General features: G+C 42.4%; 1 protein-coding gene and 1 pseudogene across 1 annotated transcript in view; both read right to left on the bottom strand.

Moving 5' to 3' along the window:
* Sfmbt1 (Scm like with four mbt domains 1) overlaps positions 1-1,457 on the bottom strand; it is an 81,325-nt gene extending 79,868 nt beyond the window's left edge. Inside the window, exon 1 of the mRNA XM_032919444.1 lies at positions 1,177-1,457. The gene's annotated coding sequence lies outside the window, so the exon portion shown is untranslated. The remainder of the gene's footprint in view (positions 1-1,176) is intronic.
* LOC116914929 overlaps positions 1-21,596 on the bottom strand; it is a 31,349-nt pseudogene extending 9,753 nt beyond the window's left edge.
* Between the last annotated feature and the right edge of the window lie 507 nt (positions 21,597-22,103).

Raw genomic sequence — 22,103 nt, 5'->3', positions numbered from 1 at the left:
CAATCCTAAAATCTACATTTCTAAGCCATCAGCAATGCACCCATCAGGTTCCAGGTGCAGAACTAGCAAAAGCATAGTTTCCTACTTGTCAAGGTTCCCACGGCACTGGTGGAAGCAAGTTTTGTAGGCTCTGGCTTATAGACTTCTTTTTCTTGTTGCTCCTTCAACTCTTCATTTTGTGACAAATTCCTAGAAGTACATATCCCCTTCAGACCAAAGGACCCAAAGTTGTTTTCTGGCTATATGAACAGATACTTCTGTGGGTTAATTCTTGTCAATTTGATACAAACCTATATATAGCTGGGAAAAGAAAATTTCGGTTGAGAAATTGTCTTCATCAAACTAGCCTGTGTTTAGGAGACATTTTTAAATTGCTAATTGATACAAGAAGGTCCAATGCTATCCCTAGACAGATATGTAGGAAAGGTAGTGCAAAAGGCCAGGGAAGGAAAGCCATTAAGTCATGCTCTTCAGAGGCTTCTGTTTCAAGACCCTGCCTTTAGTTTCCGCCTTGTCCCCCCTCAATGATAGAACATAACCTGTCAATGACAGATCATAACCTATCGTCAATGACAGCAGATAACCTGTCGTCAATGACGGAACATAACCTGTCAATGACAGATCATAACCTGTCGCTAAATAAACCCTTCCCTCTTCAAGCTGTTCTTGGTCATGTGTTTTAGGACAACAACAAAAAACAAAGTAAGACAATATCTCATGTCCAAATCAAAATCTCTATAGTTTTCAGGGTACTAAAAAAAACTTAAGAGATTTTCACTGAATATTACTATAGGCCAGACCATCTTCTAGACTGAAGACCAGGAAACAACACAGAACAAAAACCCTTTGTCCTACAGAAACATATACTCTAGCAAGGGAGAAAAGCGCTACATATGATAAATATGTAATATGAAATATTGGAAAAGGGTAAAGTTTTAGTCAAACTAAGATGATTTCTGGGGAAGGACCGCAAGGCAGCATGGAATCTAATCACATTCATCTCCACAGGAAGAATGTTCTGGCAGAACACAAAGCAGGTGCAGAAGCCCTAAGGAAAGCGCCCTTAGGCAGGCTAGAAAACAGCAGAAGTCCTCTGTGGTGACAGCAGTTATGGGGAAAGTACAAAGTAAAGAGGGATGCAGATTCCAAACAGATGAATATCAGCATATAACCCACCTGTTCCTGGAGACCTGCTCTATCTGAAATAGCTGGCCCTGGACGAGGGCAGGAGACAGACACAGCCAAGTAAGTCTGGATGACAACTGAAGCCAAAGTGAGGATACTGAGCAAACGCTGATCCTTAGAAGTTCAAGAGCTGGTCCTAGATCTTCCTGGAATTCAAACAAGAGATATTTCTCTATGGGGCTAGTAAGATGGCTGAACAGGTAAGGATGTTTGCCACCAAACCTAGTGTGGGGTTTGCATATGCTTGGCCCAGGGAAGGCACTATTAGACGGTATGGCTTTGTTGGAGTAGGTGTGGCCTTTTTGGAGGAAGTATATCATTGTGGGGGTGGGCAATGAAACACTCACTACTCCTAACCACATGGGAGCCAGTCTTCTCCTAGCTGGCTTCAGATGAATATGTAGAACTCTCAGCTGCACTATTTCTGCCCAGATGTTGCCATGCTCTCTCCTTGATGATAATGGACTGGACCTCTGAACCTGCAAGCCAGCCCCAATTAAATGTCCTTATAAGAGTTGCCTTGGTCACGGTGTCTGATCACAGCAGTAAACCCCTAACTAAAACACCTAGCAGCCTGAGTCCAATCCTGGCCCTTGGAAGGAAAGCCAACTCCCAAAAGCTGTTCTCTGACTTCCACATGGGTGTCATGGCACACATGTGTACATATGCAAAGTACAATAGAGAATAAGGAACAGGAAAGACGGCTTAGTGGTTTAAAGCATTGAGTATTCTTACAGAGGATCCAAGTTTGGTTCCAACACACACACTTTGAATCCCAGCAGTACAAAAGAAAAGCAGGCAGATCTCTGAGTCTGAAGCCAACCTGGTCTACATAGCAAATTCCAAGCTAACTGGGGGCGGGCGATGGGGTGGGAACAAAAAGAAAAAGAATTGAAGGAGGGAAGGAGGGAGGGAGGGAGGGAAGGAAAAAGTCATGGTTTGCCTCTCTGTTGGTGTGATAAAACACTACCCATAATCAACTTGGGGAGGGAAGAATGTATCTCAGCTTCTGACTTGCAGGTCACACCTCTATCACTGAGGAAGTCAGGCCAGAAGCCTGGAGGTGGGAACTGAAGCAGAGGCCGTTGAAGAACGCTGCTTGCTGGCTTGGGCTCCATGGCTTGCTCAGCTTCGTTTTTTAATTTTACACGGGTTGATGTATGGGGAGTGGAGGTCATGACATGCATGGGAGGGCCAGAACAAACTGTGACAATCAGTTTTCTTCTACCAAATGGATCCTGGGGAATGGAACTCAGATCATCATGTTTGGTAACAAGCACCTAAAGTTTTGTCCTTCCCACCCCCGGGTGACGAGGTGGTTCAGTGTAAAGACACTAACCTCAGGTTTGAATCCCAAGACCTCATGTAGAAAGAGAACTGACTCCTATGGGCTGTTTTCTAACCTCCACACTGCCACATGGATGCCATGGCGTCCACGCACTCACCGGTACACACAGACAAGTTAGTAAGTGCTATTTAAGATTTTTAAGAAAGCATTAAGCTTTTAACTAACTCAAGCAAAATTAATTTTCTAGCAAAATATTAACACTATAAACACTATCTGAAAAACCAAACTGCCAAGATAATGTTTACACTTGCAGTAAGTGCCTTTAAAGTATAAACAGCAAAGTAGTGTGCTGCAATAAAGAGCACCTCACCTCTTCTAACCCCACCAGTATGCTCCAGGAAAGCCAGGAAAGCAGTCAAATGCTTAGGATGCTACCTGAGGAGTCTGCAGGCCTCTCTGACGGACCCTCCAGTTCTTCTACCAGCCACGCCGGGCACACAGGATTAGGCATTAGTGAGCTGGGCATCCTGGTCTAATACAGAAAGGCGCACGACCAACGTCAAGTGCTGTGGTGTGAAGCACTGTTCTAGGAGGTTTACGGAATGTAAAGTTGATTAAGTTCTATGCCCTTGATGTGAAAGAGCCTGTGATTTAAGTGCTGTCAGAAAGGGACAACATGACTCTAGAAGACGGTGACAGAGGCATAGGCTACCATCTTTCTAGAGTTGTTTTGAGAAACAGTTATTTTAGGATTAAAGACTACAGAGTTAACTAGTCTAAGGATACTTACTTAATTGTATTGTTAGTGTAGAAATTAGTGTAAATATGTTGTTAGTGTAGAAATTACTAATAGACTTAAATAATGATTTTTGTATTGTTCTGAGATAAAATTAGACCTCAAACTGCCATGTAATGAAGGATGACTTTAGAACTCTTGATCTTCCTGTCCCTCCCTTCCAAATGCTTGGATTATAGGTATGCACACATACCAGGCACAATACTTCAAGTTTCAATGGAGTAATTTTTAATAAAGTAATTTGATATTTTCTTTTAAAATAACTTACTAAGCCTTGAGCTTTTATGCTGCCTCCTCATTAATGTAATTGTTTGATTTTTGTGAGGTTTCTACCAGTTGTCCTTCAATCTCAGATTCTTAGCCCCCCAAACATTGTCAGCCATGGGTTCCATCTTGTAACGTGGGCCTTAAATCCAAGCAAAGAGTAACTGGTTTCTCCCACAGTGTTTCTGTCACTACTGTCCAAGCATATCATGCGGTGAGATCGCTGCTGTAGATCACAGGGTGTGTGGCTGGGCTGTAGTTACCCTTCTCCTTGGGTGTTATACAGACTAACTTCTGGTACTATGAATAAGTAGTCAGTAAGAGGGAGGCTCTATCTACTTAGGCACCAGCTCAACCTCTCTGTGTTCAATGAGATATGTAATTGTTTCCTTCACTTTGTGAGACCAGCAAACAGCCTTGGCAATAGCCTGAGTTGTTTAGGGGCCCACACAGGGTCCTTTGGCCAATGACTCAACTAGAGGTAACCCACGCCTGTTACTGGAGGTTCCACTTGATAGCAAAAAGTGTCTAGCTGGGACACTGTCTTCCCTGTTATTTAGTGACTCCATTTAGGTTTCTTTCATAGGTTAGGAAAGCACTTTAATGGAAACAATACTTAGAGAAGTGTGAACATAATCCAAGGTATATTCTAAAATTCTCCCAAAAAAAGGATAATAATTACAAATGTTGACTGTTAAGATAGGTAATATTTGATTTCTCCAAGGTAAACAGCTACCATCTTCATGAGATCCGCTGAGCCTGCTTCCAAGTACCAATCATGACAGACCCTGTGGGCTTTTAACATTCCTTTATGGGAGGAGAGTAAGTGAAGAAGCTTGAAAACTCCCCTGAACTGTTTCAACTTCCAACTGTTCCTGCTAGCCATCTGTATGCAAGTCTGCCTTACTTACAGAAGATCTTGGAGGGGGCACACATGCTCCTACCAGGAGCCCTCACCCATGCTCTGTGAGTAAAGGTAGTAAACTCACTGATTCCCACAGGGTGAATTCTGGTGGGTTCCTACTTTGGTTTGTCACTAGGCTTTTATGAGGAAGCAGGCACTGTTTGCCTCCTCAAGGGAAAAAATTCGCACAACACTGTAAACTTCAACCACAGAACATCTTAAGATTGCAAATAAAAATTCTTTAGAAATTCTAACGACAGAACTGGAGTGCCATGGTTGATACCCCTTGCTAAGCATCCGATACATAAACCAATGCTCGGGGCAGAGATGTCTCAGGTAAAAAGACCCTTGCTACACAAGCCTGACAACCCAACTGCCATCACTGCAGCTCACAAAGGATGCAGGGTCTTACGCCTGTAATTCTAGCACTCCTATGGTAAGACAGGAAGCAGAGACAGAGGAAATCACCTCAAGGCTCATCAGCCAACTAGCCTGGAGTACACAGCAGCAGAAACAATAAGGATCCTGCCTTAGCAAGATAGGAGAGAATGAACTCCCAGAAGTTGTCCTCTAACATCCATTTACAGGCAGTATATGTATAAATGTGCCCACAAATACATTTACACACTCCATATATATATACGCACACATATACACACATATATATGAATATATATATACATATATATATACACACACACACACACAAATATATATATAATAGTCATTTTTGGTGCCGACTTTTAAAAATATGGCTATATTTCTATCAATGAACAAAGAATATTTAAAAGTTCAGAAATCAATGTTAGTCAATGTTGTATATAACACTGGTCTCCCAGCATAACAGCCATTACAATTTAATCAGAGCAGCTGTGATTATAAAACACTCTCAAATTTGGGCCTTCTGAAGTTCTTACAGAAGGAACAAATGAGGAGAATCATCACGGTCTCACCTGAGAGTCCAGCTATGCACTCCTTGGACTCCACCTGACCCTACGTATAATCCTGCCCCGGCTCCTGGCGGTGCTGCAGTAAACAGAGTTGAAAGCTGAGGGTGAACTCTATCTGTGTGGTTACAGAGATGCCCTCCCATGCTAGAGTGAGGTATTTCAGTGCTGTGTCTGTTGGGGGAGGGCATCACATATATGAACCCAATAAACTCACTGGTTCACCACACAAAGTTTGCTGGAATCATTCCTTTAGTGTGATGGCAGTAGCCTACTGGGGGTGAGTACATGTTTGTCACACTCCTCTGTGGAAGTTTACCAAACAGCCAATTAAAATGTATAAGCTGACCAAATTGTGAACATACACAGGCCTGGGACTTGAACAGCATGGTTAGCCACATGTTAGTCTACTGGCATCTTCAGAGGCTTCCTTCCTTCTAACTCAGTTAGACACCTTTCTACACTACCTTCAACAGCACAGGGACAGAGTGAGAGAGGGAAGGCCGATGTGTGCCTTCATCTCCAAGTCCTTACTCTATGCACCCAATCCCACTGCCTTCTGCACCTTGAAAGGTTGGGACTGACTGGAGACCAGTCTACCCTCACAAGAATGCTAACTCCAAAAAGAAAAAAGTCTCAACATTTTTGTTAATACAAAACAAGTCTGTTGCCATTAGTTTCATGATTCTACTTGCAGTAGTAACAAAAAGAAAACTGGAAATAACTCAAAAACATCGAGACAAACAAGCTGGGAACTGACTTAAGTTACCGTTATCCATGGAAATGAGATGAACTTGCTGTGCTCTTAAACGCTGAGCCACATCTCAGCCTCTTGCCCCCTATTTTTATTTCAGTCACAATTTCAAAACTGAGGTAAGGCCAGGTATAGTGGTACATGCTTTTAATCCCAGCACTCAGGAGTCAGAGGCATACAGGTCTCTAAGTTCAAAGCCAGCTGAATCTACAGATTGAGTTCCAGGCCAGCCAGGGCTATACAAAGAAACACTGTCTAAGGTAAGAGTAGAGGAGACTTTTGTCCGGGAGGAGAGAAAGGGACTTAACTCTAAGACTATGATCTAAAAAGAAAGCACATAAGAAAAAGTAATGATTGGTAAGAGTATTCTTCCTGTCCTACAACCATATGCTACACAACATTCTGTAGATGACAGATTGTGTACAACACACAGTGGTCCATTAGATTAAATCTCCTACAGAACTGTGGTTTTCACAGATGCCTCAGCTCATGGAGGTTCTCCCTATAATGAGATTGCCTAGTAACATATTTCTCAGAACACGTCCCTGCATGACAGTCCTGTAGCACAACCTGATTCAGTACAGATGAGTGAAGGATTAAGACTATGAAGAGCCCCCTACTATTCTTCTTCCTTATAAATACAGTACTTTCAATTTTGTGCCATAGTGCTAAAAATATTCCACCCAGCTTTTAAAGTACATTCTATTCTATTTTGTACATTTGGTTCTATAACTGAAGTTTAAGACTCAAATTATCCAGTAAGTCTTCAACGAAAGACCAATTACATTTCATGCGAATATGACACGCTTATCTTTACTAGTAAAGGATTTCATGTAACATTCTTGTAAGCTAACTATACATTCTAAAATTACTGGAGTCCAATTTTCCTAAATTTGCCCCTATCGATCCCATTCAGTGAAACAGTAAAGGTCACACACACACACACACACACACACACACACACACACACACACACACACACACACTTTTCAGAATTTCCCTAAAATCTCCCATATTTAAGAAGGATGGGGAAGGAAAACAAAAACCCACAAAGTCTACTGTAAGGTCCTCCTGCACCCCAGTAGCTGTCTCCCTGTCTAAGAGAGCACAGGTTCTCCCCAGGTTTCCCCAGATGCAGCAGGCCCAGAGCACACATTTATTAACAATGCGAGAGGCAAGGGAATCAACAGACTTGTTTCCAAAGCTGCAGTCCTGCAAGGGACACTCTCGTCAGTCACCCCAGGGCAATGGAAATGGAGTTACTCCACTCCACTCCCACATAAAACCTAAGAACTAGTTGCTTCTCATGTCTACTACCCCACAAGAATGAGAGCAAACGGCTTGGTGTCTCAGCCCTGGACGTTTCTGCTGAAAGCAGAATGCACTGCCAAATACCTGAAGCTGCTCGGTTTCCTTGGGAGAATGGATATTATAAATTACTATGACATTTTAGGATTTTTAATTTTTTATGTGCATGTGTGTTTTACTTTTTATTTTTAAAAGGTAATTTTTTAAAGTGACATTGAGGAGAGGGACCTTGCTAACCTAAAACATTAATCAAAATAAGCCCTGTTCTTCAAATGTGGTAGAACATGCTAGAATCCAAACCCTTGGAAGGATTAACAGGAGGACCCTGAGTTCATTCCCAGAGTGAGACTAAAACAAAATGAAATAAATCGGGAAGGAGGGAGGGAGGGAGGGAGAAAAGACCTGCAAACAACAAACATGATAAGATACTGGCTTCTCACCTTTAAAGTAAACAGCCTCCAAACCGTTTGCTGTCCACATACCTGCACTTAACATCATATATATCCAGACACCCTTTCCAGTAACGAGGGAGGCCATGACAGTTAAGAGTGTAGTCTGTCCTCCAAACAGTCTTCACCATCTTCACCAGAGCAGCTCTGACTAACTGCAAAAGACCCTCAAGATCAAGAGAAAGGGAAGAGAGGCTCAATAGACCCTCACCTGAGATTCCAGCCACTTCTGCCTACACCTCCCTCCCGAGTGTATATTACTTTTGTACAGGCTCTCAGGAGTATACAGTGCCTGGGACATACACCCGTGAGGGAGCCACCACACCGGGATGAGACCTAGTGACGCTGCTGTTTTGGAGTGCCCTACAGTCCTGTAAGGAGCCCCTAACCCCTCTGTGACAAGCCAATAAACACAGTAGCTCACCAAGCTGGACCGTAGTTGGTACCTTATCTAGGGAGGGTGGGTGTTTGTTTTTAGCACTCCAGGAAAAGCTCACGCAACAAAGACAAAGACAGCTCTTGCCTACCTGGTTTCCCAACGGTAAATACAAGCAACAATGCATTAGTGAACACACTTCTATTTCTCTAGCAAGGAGCAATACCAAAGTATTCTTAAGTAGATATATCAGTTTTAGTATTGATTAAATATGGTTTAAAGTCTTACGATGTACTGAAACTAGCTAAAAACAAGGACATGTCGTATAGTAATAAGCACCATGAAGAAAACGGCAACGGGAAGGGAGCGCCTGGCGTGAACACAAGATCAGTGAGGCTGAGGGAGCCTTGAGGCACAAAGGCCCATATAGAAGGAGTGTGAACAACAACTGAAAGAGGCAGAAGTGGGCAAGCACGCAATCACAAAGGCGGTGCTGGTCACACAGGGTTTGGGCTGATTTTCATCCTCATAGAAGGCTCTAAGTATGGGAATGACAGAATGAGAACTAAGGAAACAATTGTTTCTCATTTACAGGAAATTTACATTTTTAAATAAAAATAACTTTACAAATGCAGTTCCAGCCTAGCATTTTTGTGTCTTCAGTTGTAATTTATCTAGTGTCTGTATGGTACTGAAGAGGAAAAACAAAACAAGTCTGGGACAGACCCATGGCTCCAGCTGCATATGTAGCAGAGGATGGCTTTGTTGAATATGTTGAATACCAATGGGAGGAGAAGCCCTTGGTCCTGCCAAGGCTGCCCCACGCCACCCACTGTAGGGGAATGTCAGGGTGGGGAGGCGGGAAGGAGGGATGGTTGGGGACGAGGAACACCTTTATAGAAGAAGGGGAAGGGATGGGGGCTTATGGACAGGAAACTGGGAAAGAAAATAACATCTGAAATGTAAATAAAAAAATATCCAATTAAAAAAAACCAAAAAAACAAAAAACCAAGTCTCTAACCTTGAGCTCACAGCTTAACAGAGCCAGGGGACATCCAACAAATAATTAGAACTGTAATATAAGAAGAGTACATAGAATGCTGTGCCCACCCAGGAGAAAAGGTGATTGATACAGCCTCAAGGCGTCCAAAAAGGAAGCTCTGGCCTTAAAAGGCAAGCAGGGACTTGGCTGATAGAGAGTTCCTCTAAGTGCTACCCTCAAACCACTGGGGACATAAAAGAACATCCAGACACTACTGAAAACTCTTCCTCTGAAGCAGTTACAGAAGATCATTAAAGTGGAATGAGGAAAAGGAGTTAATACATGAAACTTGCAACTGTGGCATCACAGGTATTAATGATTAGAACAGTTTTGTTTTAAAAAAAACAACTCTAATAATCTGGTAGGGTGCCTGTTTTGTTCTGTTTTACCCATCTCAGACTACACGCAAACTCTCTAGGTGGTAAAGAATGACATTGAATGTTTCACCCTCCCTCGCCCACCTTTCAAGTGCAAGAATTATAGGCATGCAACATCACATCTGGTTTATGCAGTGCTGGAAATTAAACACTCACCATGCTGAACTGGCACTCTTACCACCTGAGCTATCAACCCAAGCCAGATGATCTGGTTTGCTTTTATTTTCCATAACACTGAAAATGTGACAGTCTACGTATCAGTCCAACAAGTGAACTTGTGTTCCTTTTCAGAAGTGAAAAGTGTGTACGTGTACTATATTCATTAAAAATTACTACTTGCATCAGACGTGGGGCGCACACCTTTAGTCCTAGCACTGGGGAGGCAGAGTCACCTGGATCTCTGTGAGTTTGGAACCTGGTCTACAGAGTGGGTTCCAGGACAACCAAGGCTACACCGAGAAACCCTGTCTCAAAAAAAAAATTTTTTATAGTGTACCTCAAAATCTTCAAAAATAAACCAGTCCCAAAATTAGAATAAACGGAAATAATAAATTTGGCAAATGAAATGGAGACAAAAGGGATGGTACACCTCCTAAATGTCAGTAAAACAAAGAGTTGGTTCTTTGAAAAAAATTCAGGTAGAGAAATCCTTAGCCCAAAGAAAGCACAGACCCAAATTAATAAAGTATGAGGTGAACGGTATATACAACAGATATCACTGAAACCCAGAGGACCAATAGGTAATACTTTGAAAAGGGAATTGCAATAAAATGGAAAATAAAGAAACAGACTAATTTCTAGATACTCATGACCTAACAAAATGGAATCATAAGGATATTAAAAAAAAACTAATCAGATCTATACTGAGCAGTAATATTGAAGCAGTAATAAAAGATAAAATGACATTACTTTCTTCAAACTATTCTCTAAAGCAAACAGGAAAAGAATGGCTAATCTTAGCTGTCAACTTGACCACATCTGGAATCAACTAAAACTCAGGCATCGGGCCCACCTGTGAGAGATTTTCCTGACTGGATTATTTGAGGTGGGAAGACTCACACACACCTGTGAGAGGTTTTCCTGACTGGATTATTTGAGGTGGGACTCACACAAATCTGGGCCACACCTTCTAGTGGCCGTACAACTTCAGCAGAGTGGATGGACATAAAACTAACTCAAACAAATCAGCCTTCCTCTACTCAAAAGACAGGCTGAGAAGGAAATCAGGGAAACAACACCCTTCACAATACTCACAAATAACACAATATCTTGGTGTGACGCTAACCAAGCAAGTGAAAGGTCTGCATGACAAGAACTTCAGGTCTCTGAAGAAAGAAACTGAAAAGCTCATAAGATCTCCTATGCTCATGGATTGGCAGAATTAATACAGTAAAAAAGTCCATTTTGCTGAAAGCAATCTATAGATTCAACACAATCCCCATCAAAATTCCAACTCAATTCTTTGTAGAGTTAGAAAGTGCAATTTGCAAATTCATTTGGAATAACAAAAAACCCAGAATAGTGAAAACTATCCTCAACAATAAAAAACCTCCAGGGGGCAGGGGTGTAATGACCATCCCTGACCTCAAGCAGTATTACAAAGCAATAGTGATAAAATCTGTACGGTATTGGTACCAAGGCAGGCAGCTAGATCAATGGAATAGAATTCAAGACCCAGAAATGAACCCACACACCTATGGGCACTTGATCTTTGACAAAGGAGCTAAAGCCATCCTGTGGAAAAAAGATAGCATTTTCAACAAATGGTGCTGGTTCAACTGGAGGTCAACATGTAGAAGAATGCAGATCGATCCATTCTTACCACCCTGTACAAAGCTCAAGTCCAAGTGGATCAAGGACCTACACATAAAACCAAATACACACAAACTAATAGAAGAAAAATTGGGGAAGAGTCCAAACACATGGGCACCGGGGAAAAATTTCCTGAACAAAACACCAATGGCTTATGCTCTAAGATCAAAATCAACAAATGGGAACTCATAAAACTGCAAAGCTTATGTAAGGCAAAGGACACTGTCATTAGGACAAAATGGCAACCAACAGATTGGGAAAAGATCCTTACCAATTCTACATCTGAGAGAGGGCTAACATCCAAAATATACAAAGAACTCAAGAAGTTAAGACTCTAGAGAGCCAAATAACCCTAGTAAAAAATGGTGTACAGAGCTAAACAAAGAATTCACAGCTGAGGAATGCCGAATGGCTGAGAAGTACCTAAAGAAATGTTTATCAGGGAAATGCAATCAAAACAACCCTGAGATTCGACCTCACACCAGTCAGAATGGCTAAGATCAAAAACTCAAGTAACAACAGATGATGGTGAGGATGTGGACAAAGAGGAACACTCCTCCATTGTTGATGGAATTGCAAGCTGGTACAACCACTCTGGAAATCAGTCTGGAGGTTCCTCACAAAAGTGGACATTGCACTACCTGAGGACCCAGCTATACCACTCCTGGGAATACACCCAAAAGATGTTCCAACATATAACAAGGACACATGCTCCACTATGTTCATAGCAATCTTATTTATAATAGCCTGAAGCTGGAAAGACCCCAAATGTCCTTCAACAGAGGAATGGATACAGAGAATGTGGTACATCTACACAATGGAGTACTACTCAGCTATTAAAACAATGACTTGGGGTTGGGGATTTAGCTCAGTGGTAGGCGCTTGCCTAGGAAGCGCAAGGCCCTGGGTTGGTCCCCAGCTCAAAAAAAAAAAAAAAAAAAAAAAAAAAAAAAAAAAAAACAATGACTTCATGAAATTCATAGGTAAATGGATGGAACTAGAAAATATCATCCTGAGTGAGTTAACCCAATCACAAACAAACAAACAAAAAACACACATGGTATGCACTTACTGATTAAGTGGGTATTAGCCCAAAAGCTTGGAATACCCAAGATACAATACATAGACCATGTGATGCTAAAGAAGAAGGACGACCAAAGTGCGGATCCTTCAGTCCTTCTATGAATAAAAATATTCATAGAAGGAGATAAGGAGACAAAGTGTGGAGCAGAGACTGAAGGAAAGGGCATCTAGAGACTGCCCCCCACCTGGGGATCCAGCCCATGTACATACAGCTACCAAACCCAGACAATATTGTTGATGCCAAGAAGTGCATGCTGACAGGAGTCTGATATAGCTGTCTCCTGAGAGGCTCTGCCAGAACCTGACAAATACAGAGGCAAATGCCAACCATTAAACTGAGAACAGGGTCCCCAATGGAGGAGTTAGAGAAAGGACTGAAGGAGCTGAAGGGGCTTGCAACCCCATAAGAACAATACCAACCAACCAGAGCTCCCAGGGACTAAAACACTACCCAAAGAGTACACATGGACAGACCCACGGCTCCAGCTGCATATGTAGCAAAGGATGGCCTTGTTGGGCAACAATGAGAGGAGAAGCCCTTGGTCCTGCCAAGGCTGGACCCCCCAGTGTAGGGGAATGTCAAGGTGGGAAGGTGGGGTGGAGTGGGTGGGTGGGTGAGCACCCTCATAGAAGCAGGGGGAGGGGGATGGGATAGGGGGTTTATGGATGGGAAACAAGGAAAGGGGATAACATTTGAAATGCAAATTAAAAAATATCCAATAAAAAATTAAAAGTGTTTTTAAAAAAAAAGGACATATTACAAGAAAGCTTTTGCTTTGGCCTGTTTGTGCTCACTCTCACTAGCTAAATCTATTTTCCAGCTGAGGCAGTCTTTAATGATACGAAAACCTATTTCTTCTGGATTCCAACACATCCTGAAGAGCAGGTGAGCCATCCAGCCGCCTGGACTGAACTACCAACACATTCTTGGTCCTCGAGTGAGAAAACAGCCATTGTTGGACTAGCTAGAGCACAGCCTGTAAGCCATTCTAATAAATCCTCCAGGACCCCGTGCGTGCATGCGTGCATGCGTGCGTGCGTGTTTGTATATGTAGCTGTCTTAGGGTTTCATTTCTGGGAAGAGACACCATGTCCAAGACAACTCTTAGCATTTAATTGGGGCTGGCTTACGGTTTCAGAGGTTCAGTCCATTATCATCATGGCAGAAAACATGGCATTGTCCAGGCAGGCATGATGCTGGAGGAGCCCAAGGGTTCTGCACCTTGATACAAAGGCAGCCAGGTCACTTTTTTTCCATATTGGGTGGAGTTTGACCATAGGATCTCAAAGCTGATCGCCATGGTGATGCACTTCCTCCAACAGGGCCACACTTCCCATGGGCCAAACATACTCAAACTACCACAGTAGCCCAGCCTGTCCTAAAATCCAAGATCCTCATACCTGTCTCTTGTGACATATAGTGGTTTGTTGTATCACCTATTACTAAGTATGTTACTCAAATTCTATACACAATGGACTCTTTTACAGAATACAGTTTAATAAGATAGCTATTACTTATATGACAATCAAAGATTACGTCATCTTCCTAAGGAGTTTGGACTTTAACCTGCTATTATGGAACTTTATCATTTAACAATCCATTTTGCAAAGCCCTACTTGCCACACTATTTTTGGATAGCTGTACAGGACTGAAGATAGCAGCACCATCTGAAGGCAACATGATAAGACACATTTGTCACTGAAAATATTTAATATTTTATGTTAAATAAAACTTCAATAACAATAAACAAAATGAAATTAAATTAGTTTTACCTTGAATGGTCATGTTGGTAGAAATGTGACTTTAAAGAGACAGACAGGGGTTGGGGATTTAGCTCAGTGGTAGAGCGCTTGCCTAGCAAGCGCAAGGCTCTGGGTTCGGTCCCCAGCTCCAAGAAAAAAAAAAAAAAAAAGAGACAGACAGATGTGGTCATACATAATGTTAATGTGTGCAGAGGAGCTCAGGCAGGAGGACTGCAAATTCAAGCCTAGCCTCACATAGGGTGGGGCTAAATGAAGGAACCTTGGTCACTCTTGAAGGTTTTAGCAGACTTATTTATTTTTACTTGTGTGTGTGTGTGTGTGTGTGTGTGTGTGTGTGTGTGTGTGTGTGGCTTGGTGTGTGTTCGCGGCGTCTGCACGAGTTCACAAGTACATCGTTACAGGCTCCCATGGGCCGAGAGAAGGTCCCAGGTCAGACTCTCTGGAGCTGGAGTTACTGACAGCTCTAAGTAATCTGTACCAACTTCAGGTTCTCTGCAAAAGCAGAAAATGCTCTCTAACACCCGAGTCATTTCTTCAGCCCACTACAAGTCTTTTCTAAAGCTTATTATTTATTTTTTTCTGTATGAGTGCTTGCCTAGGTGTATACAGACACTATGTGTTCACAATCACACGCACATATAAGTAAAATGTCATAATAACAAAAGATTAATTTACAACTCCTTAGCAGTTTGAAAATATGTAACTATTCAACTCCTAAAATCCTTAATTCTACAAAATCATTCTCACTATTTATAAATACAGATTTAATATACATCTAAGAAAAGCATTGTGCACAGAGTTATTATGCAAGCCAATAAGCTTACCTAAATGTTTGGTAGTTTTCTATGAATTCAGAAGTGAGAGGAAAAGGTGGCAACACGTAGCCTAACCAGAGAAGGTAGGCTGACTGACTAAGTGTGCCTTTCAGATAGCTGCGGTATGTGCAGCTTTTAACATATATATTTTATACTTCTGGACGACACTGGGAACATCACTGACTGGAATATGACCTTCTATGAGCCAGCTGGAACACCTCAATGAGACCCCCGCCAGCCTATGCCTTTGCTCTCTTAGCAAATCCCATCTTCTACCTTGATGTCGTAAGTAAGTATGTCTCAACCGCTCTGAAAGACAAAGCCGTTGGCTCTTGCACTCCGCTCAGCACCTCCAGTTTTCCCATGGGAGGTAAACAGTCCCAGTGCACAAAATTCTGAGACTTCTATTTACATTCCTGCTGTGAAAGTGTAACTAACATTTCATTTTCTTAAAAGAAAATTCTGACTTTTATACCATGGATAAACCTTGAGAACAATATGGTAAATGAAATACACTGTACAATTGATTCTGCATATAAAGGTACCTAGAATAGTCAAAATCACGAGCAGAAAATACAGTGTTGGTGCAGAGAGAGAAATGGAGTCATTATTGAGTAGTCATTTCACTCTTAGTTCACTTTTAAGAGATAAGGAGACAGATGGAGGCAAAAGTTGCATAAACTTATGAACATATTTAAGACAGCACTGAACTATACATTTAGAATAGTTAATATAAAATTTCAGGCATTTACTTCTATTTTCTTTATTTGAAGAATAATAAAAATGCACTTGGAATCGGAAAGACGGCCCAGCAATTAAAAGCACTCGCTGTTCTGGCACAAGAGCTGAAGGTGGTTCCCAGCATCCACGTGGCAGCTCAGATCTCCAACCACAGCTCTAGGGACCCAATGCCCCCTGCTACCCTCTGTGGCTCTTGCACGTATACGGTGAGTATACCTACACTTGGCACAGAATATACATATAAATGCTAAAACTTTTAAGATACCTCAATTATTTGTATGCTCTAGGCAGGGATACGTTATGTGCACCTGTAATGGCTGCTGTCTAGTCATTGTCTAGTCATTCTAAGGTTATTTTACAAAGACACAAGAAAAACCAACCAAAACGGTATCGTGAAATTATGGCTGCAATCTGTTACATATTATTTTTTAACAAGAGAGATTTGTGTATGTATGTGTTTCAAAACCTCCTGGGGTGTGGGAGGGGCTGGAGAGCTGGCGCATCAGTTCGGAGCACTTGCTACTCTTAGAGAAGAGCAGGGCTCTCTTCCTAGGACCCACACGGGGGCCTTACGGCCTCCCCAGTCCCAGCACCAGGAGCTCTGAAACTCCTCTGACTTTCTCCAGCAGCAGGCAGGCACATGGTGCATATACATCCACGCAGGCAAAATGCTCATGCACGTAAAATAAATAAATCTTTAAAAAATATTTTAACCCCTCAAAGGACAAAAACATTAATTTTGACCTCAAACAAAATATTTAAGTAGCTTTAAACTGAACAACAAAAAATAAAAAATAAAAAAAAAATTGTATATCACCAAGAAAACTGTTTGAGCTATTTAAATAATTACTAAATACCTTATTTCACCTTATGTTGTCATTCCAAGTATGTAACCTTGACTACCGTGATGGCTAATCTTGGCTGTCAACTTGACTACATCTGGAATCAACTAACACCCTTGCAGCTACACAGCTGTGAGGATTTTCCTATTTGGGGGATGGAGGTTGCCCTCAAGATAGAGTATCTCTGTGTAATCGAACTCTGGCTGTCTTGGACTTGCTTATGTAGACCAGGCTGGCCTCAAATTCACAGAGCTCTACCTACCTCTGCCTCCAGTGTTCTAGGATCAAAGGTGTGCACCACCATGTCTGACTGAGAGATTTTCCTAATTGGATCATTTGAGGTGGGAAGACTTGGTGCACAAAAAAAGACACAAGAAGAAAGCTTTTGCTTTTGCCTGCTTGCCCTCACTCTAGCTTACAAATCTGTCCATCCTCCTGCTGAGGCAGTCTTTGACTATTAGACCCTACTTTGGGATTTCAACATATACTAAAAACACACACACACACACACACAGAGAGAGGGAGAGAGAGAGAGAGAGACAGACAGAGAGAGAGAGAGAGAGAGAGAGAGAGAGAGAGAGAGAGAGAGAGAGGAGGGGGGGGAACCTGACAAGACAGCCAGGGCTACACAGAGAAACCCTGTCTTGAAACAAAGAAAAGGAAAGAAAAAAGTACTGAAAGATCACCTAAAGACAAGGAGGGGGGCTGGAGAGCTCAGTGGTTAAGAGCGCTGACGGCTCTTCCAGGTGGCTCACAGCCATCTGTAATGGGATCCAATGCCCTCTTTCGGTGTGTCTGATGGCAGCTACAGTGCACTCATATAAATAAATCTTAAAAAATAAAAAAAGACAAAGGAAGTTTAATAAAGTTGGGGATTTTTTGTTGTTTTTTAAATGAATTTTATCTTTAGTTGATTCGAGATTATACCAACCTTGTGTTTATTGTTTTGTGGGGTTTTTGTCTTTGTTTTTGACACAGTCTGTCTATTATGTAGCTCCTTTATAGACCAGGCTGGCCTTCAACTCAGAGATCCGCCTACCTCAGCCTCCCAAGTGCTGAGAGACTAAAGGCATAAACCACCACACCCAGCCTCTAAACCTGAACTTTTTTTGTTTTTGGGGTTTTTTGTTGTTGTTGTTGTCGCTGTTGTTGTTGTTGAACAATAATTTATTGAGATTCCTCCCTCTACAATTTCGAGGTCACTTTCTAGTTCCAGGAAGAGGGATGGGGCAGGTGCAGAGCACTGCTCTGTGAGACTCCTGAGGCGGTTGTAATGTCTTCCTCGTACCTGAAGATCACACTCTGCAGATCCGCTGGGTCCCTCTGCCCGAAATTCTCCTCTAAGACCTGGCGCTGCTGAGGAGTGGCTCGTAGCAGACACTGAACCACCAGACAGTTGCATTTGTTGTCCTGGATGTCAGTGCCGACCTTTCCGGTCACACTGGGGTCTGCAAAGAGATCAAGGTAGTCATCCCGGACCTGAAAGAACTCACCCATCTCCAGCAGGATCTTCAAGGCATTAGCATGCTCCTCCTCCCCATCAATTCCTGCCATGTACACAGCAGCTGTGTAGGCAGGTGGAAAGAGTAGAGGCTGCCTTGTTCTTGACAACATATTTGTACCTCTTTTCAGTGTATCCACCAAGATGCACATGGCCCTGGGGTGCTGTGATGAGGTCCACAGCCTGCTGGGTCTCAGCCTGATAGCAGCTCCGTAGACAGCGCTCCAGCAGGTTCAGGGAGTAGGGCTGCTCCCTGCAGTAGAACTTCAGCAGGCAGTAGATGGAGGCTCCAGGAGCAGAGAATCGTTGATGGCATCCAAGCCTATGCCTGGCTTCTGATACCTGCAGATTTGTGAGTCAAGTGAGTGAGGAAGCGTCCATGATGGCATCGGACACGAGGAAGAAAGCCTGGAGCAGTTCTACACCAGCCCACAGTCAAGGCCCGCTGAAGACTCGCTGCATCCTGTTTCCTCAGCTCCACCAGCTCCTGAAAGGCCTGGACAACTATTAGACTCCGACTGTACTTGCCTCCTTGACCTGGGTAATAGCACCCCTGTCTCTGGACGTCCCAGCTCCTCCTCAGGCAGCACCTTGACGATGTGGGAGAAGCGCCGGAGGAAACTCTGCTTTTCTTGGTTATAAACGTCCAGTTTCTGGGCCCATTCATTCTGACAGAGGAGCTAAATGCTCTGTGCTTCGATGGGGGTTCTCCTGGGGTCCTGCACTTATTTTGGTTGATTTATAATTACTAAATATAGAAGGAATAAAGATTCCTTCTAAAATATCTTGATTTTCCATTACATAATTTTTATTTTGTATCTCTTAATAATATTTAACTAATTTGTAGGGAAAATCTCTTGAAAGAATCTCTTGTACTGAATAGATGCATCACCTGTCAATTAAAAGCTGATTGGCCAATGAGCAGAGGCAAAAAATAGGAGGTGGGAGCACCAGTAGAGAGAGGATTTCTGGGAAAGAGTCAGGAGTGACAAGGATCTGTCCTGAATTCTGAGGAAGACAGTTCCATAAATCTGAAGGAGAGGTAACTAGCCATGTGGCATGATCTAGACTAGTTTAAACAGGATAACTGAGTTATGAGTTAGCAAAAGAGAGCCAAAGCTATTGGCCTAGGCATTTATTCATATATATTTGAATATATATTCAAATATAACTACACATTTATATTTACTCATATATAAGAAATCTATATCCTTCATGTAATTTATATATGACCTTCATGTAAATATATTAAGTCTCAGCGTTTCAGGGAACTTGGGTACAGACAGAAAAGCATAGAATTCAAACTTAGAAAGAATCAGGCTTAGAGCCTAAAATGTCCCAGGTGGAAGGCAGGAACAAGCACTCCCTAGCAGGGTCCTGACAGACAGAGGAGTCTAGGCCCAGTATATCTCACAGGCCCAGGTCCTTCAGAAGGAACCAGCACTCTGCAGCCAGGCTAGCAGAAGGCAGTCGGCTAAGCAAGGACCATGAGCTAACTCAGCACCAGAGCTGCTCCGCGGTCTCTCTCAGATGGGAGCCTAGCAGCACCGCAGCTGAGGCTTCTCCCAAGCACGGCATGCATGGTCCAGAGAAAAGTCGAAAGCCCGTTTGAGAGAGCTGCCCTGTCCAACTCAGGCCCATGATGCAAAGCCTACAACTGCCCAGAGTCACACTGAGTACTGACTTGAGTAGGACAGAGCCAGCAGCCAGCAGCCTTCCTGACATATTTGCTGAGCGGCAGAGAGAAGCCAGCTACAGACATGTGAAAATGGTGGGAAAAGCTGAAAAGTCAACAGACTTGGTAGATACTTGGGAGAAAATATTGTCTATGTTTAAAATGGGAAAAAGCAATGATAGAGCTCACTTGGACCCTGTATAATTTTGTTCTGATTATCATCATGCAAATAATTACATGTTCAATAATGATTGTAGTTGTAAATATTCTCTTTAAGATCAGAATAAAGCAGACTTAGAGAAAGAAAAGACTAAGAAGATGGGATGCTAGACTGGAGGCCATAGAACAGAGGTTGGAGGATTCTTCAAATCAGAAAGGAGAATCTTCAAAAGAATCCATCTGAAGCCTACAGCAACAGCAGAAAAGGTAGTTGCAGGTGAGAAGAAGCCACAAATGCTTGAGCAATTAGAATGGCAACCCACAGAGATGCAAAGTGCTGAGTTAAAAACTCTGCTTAACGATGCGCTAGAGTGTCATACAACAGTTTATATGTTTCAATATAGAGTTTAACATTTTTAAATAGGTACATGTGTTGGTATATTATACAACTGATGTATGTTCAGAATTCTAAGAGGCTTCTGCCTTAAATTCTGAAAAGGATGATTCTGAGAATACACATATATTAGAGATGGTGGCTTTCTTCTCCCCCCCTCCCCCCGGAGCTGGGGACCGAACCCAGGGCCTTGCGCTTCCTAGGCAAGCGCTCTACCTCCCCAACCCCAGTGGTGGCTTTCTTGGAGATGTGTTTACAGACTGAAACGGATAATTCTTCAACATAGGTATCCACTAGAATATGACAATTATTTAGATGTTATGGCATAAAACATGTTATAGATACATCTTACAATCATACAGGTCAAGCAATCATGGGGAGATCAAATTGGACTGTAAAGGAAATGATCATAGAACAGAAGGGGATATGGAATCTCCCAGAGATAGATTAAATAATGCTTTATTGACTTTAAATGTTTAAGTGTTAATGAGATAGATAATACAGCTATTGAGAGATACTAGAGTATGAAAGACTGAACTAAATCAGCCGGTTTATCTTCAGGATGTGCTAACTTCAAAAGGGAGGGAAGGAAATGTGTTGTGCTGGGGGAGAGGCTTTGCATCTGTTTTCACAGGGGGGGAAAAAGCTGTGGATTCTATCCAAATCGATAAAAGTTAGATTTGATGTGGGAGACCCTCTGAAGATCCTGACTGCACCCAGGAAGGAAGAAATCATGAAGACCAACGAAGCAGGTAACTTGTATCACTGATTCCCCTACATGGGAACAGCTCTGAGACTTGCTGAATCATGAAAATGTCTCCAGACAGGACTTCAGCTATACATGGCTAATAAATCTTGTTGGCTACAGAATCCACAGGACTTATCATGGCATTCCTTCAAATGGCATAGATTTAAAAAAAAAAAAAAAAAAAAAAAAAAAAAAAAAAGACCTGCTAGGACAGAGAGCAGAGAATCTTTAGATGAATGTGCACATTGCACATTCCACACGTGTTATTGCAGGAATGTATATTACCTGTGAGAGCTTTATGTTTACAGACACGGTGAAGTCCAGGCGGCCCTGACAAGATGTACCCTTGGGGATGTTAAGACACTGAGACATATTTATTCCAGCATCCTGCTTGATCCTACGTTAAGACTGCCTCAGTGCTGTTTTCTCAAAATTCTACATCTGGGACAATTTCAAACCGACTAGCCTAGATCACCCAGCATCACAGACCGTTTTGAGTCAGGACCTCAGTTAAGCCCTGAACTTTCTCAGAAAGCAAAGACTGGACAGCAAACGCTACAGCTTTCTTAAGACTGAGCAACATCCCAATTCTTAAGGGGGCTAGGACAAAAGGAAAACGATGCCCCAAATCAACAGGAAGCCATTTTAAGAGAATGATACCCCTTCCCAAAAGGCAGGATAGATGGTTTTTGGTCGTTCCACAGTTTGTCATTGTTATTGGGGGGGGGCGTTGTTTGCAAGTTGTTATAGTCTTAGACAGGGGAGGAAACAAAATAAGGGAGGTTAGATTCAGGGATTTCTTTCTCTCCTATCTAGTGCTATGGGGAAAGAGGGATGAAAGGATGAAAGGATGAAAGAAAAAGAGGGATACAGGAATGA

This window comes from Rattus rattus, chromosome 13 (genome assembly GCF_011064425.1).
Source record: "Rattus rattus isolate New Zealand chromosome 13, Rrattus_CSIRO_v1, whole genome shotgun sequence".
In the NCBI taxonomy this organism is placed as follows: Eukaryota; Metazoa; Chordata; class Mammalia; order Rodentia; family Muridae; genus Rattus; species Rattus rattus.
Note: the sequence above shows the minus strand (reverse complement) of the source record. Positions and strands in the feature narration are given on the sequence as shown.